Source organism: Aplidium turbinatum, chromosome 2 (assembly GCF_918807975.1).
Source record: "Aplidium turbinatum chromosome 2, kaAplTurb1.1, whole genome shotgun sequence".
Classification (NCBI taxonomy): domain Eukaryota; kingdom Metazoa; phylum Chordata; class Ascidiacea; order Aplousobranchia; family Polyclinidae; genus Aplidium; species Aplidium turbinatum.
In genome coordinates, this window is record NC_137473.1 from 16,872,690 (window position 1) to 16,880,732 (window position 8,043).

Sequence of the window (8,043 nt, forward strand, 5' to 3'; positions counted from 1 at the left end):
GATGAAGTTGTTAACTTGAGTCCCGGAAGTATAAAAAACTACTCCTTTAAAGGTACAACATTGGACCAGTTCAAAGCTCGACGTAGAGACTATCCTTCTTTTGATCGTAATCGGTTTATTCAAGCCTTGGTTGACAACATTGGAAGCAGGATGGTGGATACCAATAATGAAAATTCTGTGAAGAGCTTGGAAATTATTGTACCAGAGTTATGGCCTGCTGCAGTTGAAGTTCCATGGCAAGAAGGGGAGCAGAGATTACGAAAAATAGAGGAGAGATTTCATGTCATCACTCCTATTTCCGATTGTATGTTGACAATCCTTGTCATATACCAGATACGATAAAGTTGCTCAAGAACGTAGTACTAAACATGATTGCTATAAGTTCTGCTGAAGCCGAACGTGGATTTTCACAAATGAACTTGGTTATCACACCGCTACGATCACGGCTGACCATATCACTTGTTTCAGCATTGTTGTTCATCAGCATCAATGGACCAGTTTCTCATTTATGAAATGGCACTTCGGCAACTCAGAAGTGGTTGCAGACTCATTGGTCGGCTGGGGATATTCAAGTTAAGCATTCTAAGCTACCCACATTGAATGAACTCAGATCTCTGCAAAAACTGTATGCTGGCTGAAATCAAGGACTGTCGTGGTGCTTATAACTTAGCCCATAAAACCACAGACCTGCCAGACAGGCTATTTGTTTTGTGTAATCTCGTTTGCACCAACTTGGAATATGCTTTTGCTGTAATTGGAGTTTTTTAAACTGTTCGTTAATAACTAAATGAGATTTTATTGCAACTGTCACATTGGCAGCTTATTGGTTCTTATATAGCAAATCTGCAACCACAAGCGCTCATTTCAAGAATTGCATTTCCTTACTTTCCTATTGCAGTCAATGTTTTTGCAAGTGTGCATAGGATTGGTTCATACAAATAAGTTTACAATTGAGTTAAGAGATTGGAATTAGCTCATGCAAATCGAGTTTCAAGTGTAGGCCTAAGAAGTAAAAAAAAGCAAAGGAGATTGCAGTGTAGCAACCAAGCCAAATTTCAAACTTATAATTTTATATCGGATTTAACCACGTTTTCACGTTTTGTTGCTTCTACCTTTTTCTGTACTTCAAGCTATATTTTAGCATGGGTTGTTTTTCGACATGATGTTCAGAAGTAAAAACAAACTGAACAGTGTTTCCTTTTAAAAAAGGTAAACATTGTTGGCTAACCTACACCGATTACTTATACATAGCCTACTTTGTCTATAACAACACAGCTAAGTGTTAGAGCCCCCCCAAAAAAAGTTTTAGGAATGCACCCCTGCACACAATAGTATTTCAATAAGATAAATTTATGTTATGGAACCGGTTTTCTTCCATTAGGAATCGTCAGCATAACTGAGTCGAAATAAAAATTAGCCTACATCAATAGATGTCAGCACAACTGAGTCGAAATAAGAATTAGCCTACAATATCAATAGATGTCAGCATAAATGGACCAAAAACAAACAAAAAATTACAAATTAATTAAATAAATAAACTATGAAGTTTTGCTTCAACTATAAAGAGAAGAAAAGGCAGAAATAAAGAAATGAATATGAAGGATTGGAGGTCATGAACAGTTTTATTTATTTAATTAATTTGTAATTTTTCGTTTGTTTTTGGTCCATTTATGCTGACATCTATTGATATTGTAAGCTAATTCTTATTTCGACTCAGTTGTGCTGACATCTATTGATGTAGGCTAATTTTTATTTCGACTCAGTTATGCTGACGATTCCTAATGGAAGAAAACCGGTTCCATAACATAAATTTATCTTATTGAAATACTATTGTGTGTGTTAGCCTGGTCAAATGTTTTAAGGTTCAGACCAAGGAAAAAAAGCTATTGATTTATTTTCATATTTTTGTTAGAGTTGATTTCTTCTTATTGAAAACACCAAAGACATGGACAACTGAAAATGCTGCATGATTTGTCACAGTTTATGAATTTTTGCCATCGTTGATGTCTGACTGAAGTTTTCTAAACATTAGATTTTTTTTGCTTTTTGCTGACTTGTAACACTAAGTTATGAAAGTTGTTTGTTGCGTTGAAGAAGTGGTAAAAAATGAGGAAAAAGCAAGACGTTAAAAAATGCCCAATCAGACCGTTACCAATTGGTTAACAGTCTGCTTAAAATTTTCTGGGTCAAATTGTTTCCGTTTTTCCAGTCCTTGTGATTTTTATGCAATGCATGCGTGTTTAATAATCAAATACTAAATTGATAATACTTGATGGAGAATCGCTGGCCTGCTGCTTCTTAGTTAGGAGATCCCCTATCCTTATTGCAGTGGTTCTTAACCAAGGTTTGATCGAACCCCTGGGGTTCGATGAATCTGTTTCAGGATTTCGGCGCGAACGTCCTCTGAAACATTATCCCACGGCCTTATGAATGGTAGCCTATATCAGCGAATATTCTTGGAAAATATTGTCCAGCTGAAACTTGATTGCGGCTTTCATGATCATGGATGTAAATAAACATCTGTGTGTTTGACGCGTGATGTAGGCTAGTAGCCTAATGATGCTATCTGCATGTAACACAGAATGCAAAAATATATATTATTACGTAACATTATAAAAACAATCGGTAAGAAAAACTTAGTTTTCTCAAAAGATGAATTTCCTCACGTTTGCTTTTGGCATGGAATGGCAAAAGCAGGGCTCTCACTTTTGAGGAAATTTCCTTAGTTTAAGGAAATTTAGTAGCCTACTATTTTCAATTTTTTTTAACGACAGCAGATATAAACATTAAACAGTCTATACTTGGATGACGTTATCGAGCTTCAAGAAAGCGAGATGCAAAAAAAAACTTCAACACAACAAATCTTCAAACATTTTGGTGCCAACAAATGGAAAGTTATCTTCTTTTCACAAAAGTTGCCCTTGAAGTTTTCATGCCATTCGTGACCACTTATTTATGCGAGCATGCGTTTCTATTCTGGTGGATGAGCAAAAAAACGAAACCGGTGTAACGGTCCAGGAGTTACTGCGGTCCAAGAGTTACCGTGCTGCTGCAGCGTAGCACTCTAGAAATGACGTCAGATCACAAATAACCAGAGCTGCCCGGCGCTTCTGAAAGTGATACAAAAACAAAAATTTTACAACTAAGTTTAATTAAGTAGTTATTCTCAAACTAATGCATACTTTTTCATTTAAGATTAATTAATGCCTAAAATTGTCAATGTAACTTTTTGTGCAGTAGAAGTTACAATTATTTTCATAAAAATAATAATTAATTATATTTGGCAACCCTGGTAACTCTTGGACTGCGGTCACTCCTGGACCGTTACACCGGCTTGCATGCGAAAATGACACGAGAATTGCTGTTTCCGAGATAAGGCTCGAATCTCACTATTGGTCACAGAAAAATAACAACTGAAGTCTCATTGACACAGTAATGTATTACTATTAAATGTGGTAAATTGTTGTTTTTGTGATTCAACGAAAGTTTGATGTTCTACGAAAGCTTGTAGATTAGCGTAAGAGTTCGGCAAGTTAGTAAAGGTTAAGAACCACTGCCTTAATGGAACCCAATAAATACATTGTCTAGGTCTACTCTAGGCGGTGATGTAGTATGAGGTAGTGAAGGAATGGGAAATTGTTTGAAGGAGCTTTGTGTAGTAGATAGATTTATCATCATATCTGCAAAACAGAACAATCTGTAGCAATAGGAAACTTGCAAGCAATTTTCAAAGTTGTATTAAGAGTTAGTTTTGTAGAGATCGGTGGTTGTGAAAAAATCCAGAAAGACAGCTTTATTTTAATCTAATCGAGACAGTGGGCTACATGAGATTGCAGTTTAGCACAGAACGCGGAATAGGTCTGAGTGTCGATAATGCTTTTAGGAAGATCATTCTACACTTTAACACCACTAAGTTGAATGCTTTGTTGCGTTAGCAGTTGTAAAACTTTTCTGGAGGCAAGCCCCCAGACCCCAATTGCACGCTTCTCTTTCCTGAATTTTAAATTTTCCGTTGTTCATTTTGTATCACAAACTTCTTGCTTTATTAAAATACAGAAAAAGACTGTCACTGTTCAGATCCAGGCATTTAACTACGAAACAATCTTTTGCGTTTCTTTGCCAATTTTATGGGAAAGTTTATATGAAATTTTTGCTTTGTAAGACTTTTTGTCACACTCCTCAGAATAATTTTTAGATTTGTCACTGAGTGCAAATGGATTGCGGATAGTGTATTGATAAACAATCTACGGAGTCATGGTGGCGTCGGTGGCCTTACCCAAATTTCCTAAAACTACCAACTTGCAAGAACCAAATCGTTCAGAAAAAAACTTTTTTTTACAAGTTTCAAGATCAAACATGAATACTGAAAAGTTTGGGTTTTCATCAGGACAATAATATCGTTTCTAGCACTACCAGCGAAACGTCAGTGAAGCAATAAACCATCCTGTTTGTTGATGCTTTTACTTTCAATTTCATCAGATAAACGTTGCAACTAGTGCTAGAAAAGATCAAACATTGCGATGTCAGAGTTCTCTACTATAAATCAAAACCGCAAACTCGCCGCCCGGCTAGCTCAGTCGGTAGAGCGTTGGACTCTTAATCCAACGGTCGTGGGTTCGAGCCCCACGTTGGGCGATTCTTTTAATTTTTTTGAGTTTTGCTTATTTTTACAAAAACGAAATCAAGCACCACTTGATAACAGGATTTCTGTACGCCTCGGCCTAGGACCCTAGGTGACCCACTGCTTGTTTGACAGCGCTGGCCGCTAGATAACATATTTATAAACTAAATCTAAATTTTTTTGTGATATTACTATTCAATACAAGAGCCACAAAATTTATGTTGTCGAGCAGCAGTTTGTCCACCATTGCTACAGGTCAGTGGCTCAGTGCTCCGCAATCTTTATTTACTCACGGCACACTTAAAAACTCTTTAAAATTCTTCGGCCGACGCATTTTCAAAATGTAAAAAAAACTATTTTTAAACTAGGCTACTTTGACTTTATTTTGACCTAACGAAATTACTTATTTGTAGAGGGCACAGTTCTTCCCTGAATTGATACCAGTTACCCAAACATAATATGTTGTTGATTTCAGACCCAAACGTGATATTTTGTCGAAAAGTGTTTTATGGGTTATAAAAAGTGCGTCGTGTTTTTTTGGCGATAGGAATATCTCCACAAATCTGTCTAACTTTTGCTGAAGACGATTTAGCTTGCCTAGGCATTTTTGTATTACTGAATGTCAGTAGGCTATTCCTAAGATCCAAACTGTTGATCTTTGATACGACCACGTTTGTGAAGTGGGAGTGTTTTATAAGAATTATTTAAGTGCGTAACAATGAATAAACAAGGGACAATTTGCGATAAAAGTTACTGCTGATCCGTGGGCATTGTGACATATTTGCTGCTTTTATGGGTTAATATGGTTTAATTGTGTCGCAGTTCCTGATTTACAATGCTTCCACGAGGATTTTGGCCAAAATTAGGCTACTCTCAAGAAATACAAAAAGTTTGTCAAAAGCCACATTTTGACAAATTTTGACTTTATTGACAATTAACTTTATTTTGACCTATAAACTTCTTAGAAACAGTCTCCTAGGTGCTGAAAACAACGTTATTTTTTGATTCGTGGATAGACGAGGTCCAAAAAAAAGAAATTTTGACTTTTGCGGGCCCTAATGATCACTTTAGCTTTTAATAGGCTTCTTAGTTGAGGCTTTTTGCGGTATCCGTTGGTGGTAGCTATTTAATAATTCTGAGGGTTTTTTTGCAGACAACATTAAGGTTATAATGTTTAATATCTTTTCAAGTAGTTAGCCTATTACCGATTCATTATTTTTGCATATTTTTCACCACCTTCTGATGACCCCGAACAAGGGTGAAACATCCTGTAGAGGTTATAAGAGAATAGTAACTAAATTTGATGTACCTTTCCCCCTAAATAGAATTAAATTTTCTGTTTTTCTTTAACTAATAACAAAGTAAGTTAACAGCTAACTTACAAATGAATTCGAGAGTCTGTGCAAGCAACATAAAATAAAAGTCCACGCAAAGTCCACGCAAGTTTGTGTCCTTACAAACGGTGAAAAGAAATGGTTAGTTGGTTACCTCATAATTGTTAGCTATTGAACCGCAATTTGATAATGTGTGACTTATTTTAGGTTATGGCTAACACCTGTACATTTTAAAACTGGAAAATCCGGTATGCAGAAAGTGTTCTCGGGCCGCTTGCAGCCCGCGTGCCAGGATTGGAACCACCCTGGACTTTTCTTTTTTTTTTTTTTTTTTTTGTGAAGAAGAAGTTCTTTTATTTTGCATCACCAGCATATGCGAAAAAAAAAACGAAAAACAATACAAGATTACAAAGTGAGCTAGGTTGTTTGCTGATGATGACAGGAGTGGCAGAAGGACCGAACTGGTCATCAAGTCTGCCACACCCGTGTGGTGTCATAGCTTATTTGACATGAAACGGTGTCGGAGTTGAACGCAAATATGTATTATATATATACAACATAAAAAACAATACTATACACATACGAAATTAAACAGTAGCCTATAAATATAAAAACAGGAATACAAGAAATGATGCAGAAATACAAAATGGCATATACATACAACACACAACACAGCATACTGGTAAGACAAAAGCGAATATACAGTAATTAGTGAGATACGGTGAGAATAAGTAGAAACAGTTTGATGGTACTATACCAATTACTTACACTCAGACATTAAGTGCAGTTTTAATTTTTTAGAAATCATACTAATTGTTTGAACTTTTCTTAGCTGTTCCGGTAATTTGTTCGAAGTGTTTGTTCTAAGAAATTTAATTTAGCGTTGGCCAAGCTTTGTATGCATTCTTGGTTTAAAAAGCATACCTTTCTTAGCACCTCTGGTATTATAGTTATGAGTTTCATTACTAGGACGAAAGTACTCACAAAAAATTGCTGGTAGATGTCCTTTATTGCTTTTATAAACGAACTTACATACTTCTATTAAAAACATGTCTTCGATTTGTAGCAAGTTGCTTTTATTGAAAAGAGATTTGGTGGGAATTCTGTCCTTAATCTTGGTGAAGTTTAAACAGCGAATGATGCGATTGTGTACCAGATTTAAAGGATACAGTTCCGTTTTAGACACACGACCCCAACAGATAATACCATACATTAGGTGGGAGTGAACTAACTAGAGCATAGTAAACTGCTCTTAATGTCTGGGAATTTACTTACTTTCTTAATCGATATAGAGCACCACAGCTTTAAGAAAGTTTTGTTGAGATTATATTGATGTGCTGTTTCCATGATAACGACTCATCAAATGTTATTCCTAAGTATTTGTAGGTGTTTGTGCGTTGCAAACTGGTATTTTGAAAAGTTATTTCTAGATTTGAATTTTCTCGGACAAACTTTGACCCAAACAACATGTATTTGGTTTTGCTTACATGGACTTATACTCTTGACAGCCTTCCTAGAGTTGTTTTGCTTGCTAGAAGCCGATCTGCGAGCTTGGTCCGTTTATCAAAGTACTTAAACTGTCGAGATGAAAGGTTTGCTAATATTCTAGTCTGTGCGCTGAGGTGATTTGCGATTTATAAAAAATCTGAAAAAAAAGAGAAAGCATTTTCTAAAGATGTTCAACTCAAAACAAGGCGAAAATATCTTAACTTTCTGGCCCTGGTTTGACTAGTTTAAACCTTATAAAAAAGTCCAAGGAGTCTACGTTCTGCCCCCTTTGTTTTACTTATTATCCTGTTTTGACCTCAAGCAAGACATAACGTTCACGTCTTGTCACCTCTACGTATTTTCTGGATCTATGCTGTGTTGCCATGTATTGTTTTGCTTTGATGGTCAGAAATAAAAACAAATTAATAAAAAATGATACGACTAATTCATAAAAATCGCGAAATGCAGTGCCATTTGAAGAAGTCAAAAAGTGAGCTGACGAGAAAGCTAAAAAAAAGGACGCGAAAGTGAAAAGAAAAAAAAGCAACACTTATAATAGTCAACTCGCAAGCTAAGTTTGTCAGAACTTAAATAAAAAAG

General features: G+C 35.9%; 1 non-coding gene across 1 annotated transcript; it reads left to right on the forward strand.

Annotated features, from left to right (window-relative positions):
* The first annotated feature begins 4,562 nt into the window (after positions 1 to 4,562).
* On the forward strand, positions 4,563 to 4,635 carry Trnak-cuu (transfer RNA lysine (anticodon CUU)). The gene has a single exon. It is a non-coding gene; the product is annotated as a tRNA-Lys (tRNA).
* The last annotated feature ends 3,408 nt before the right edge of the window (positions 4,636 to 8,043 follow it).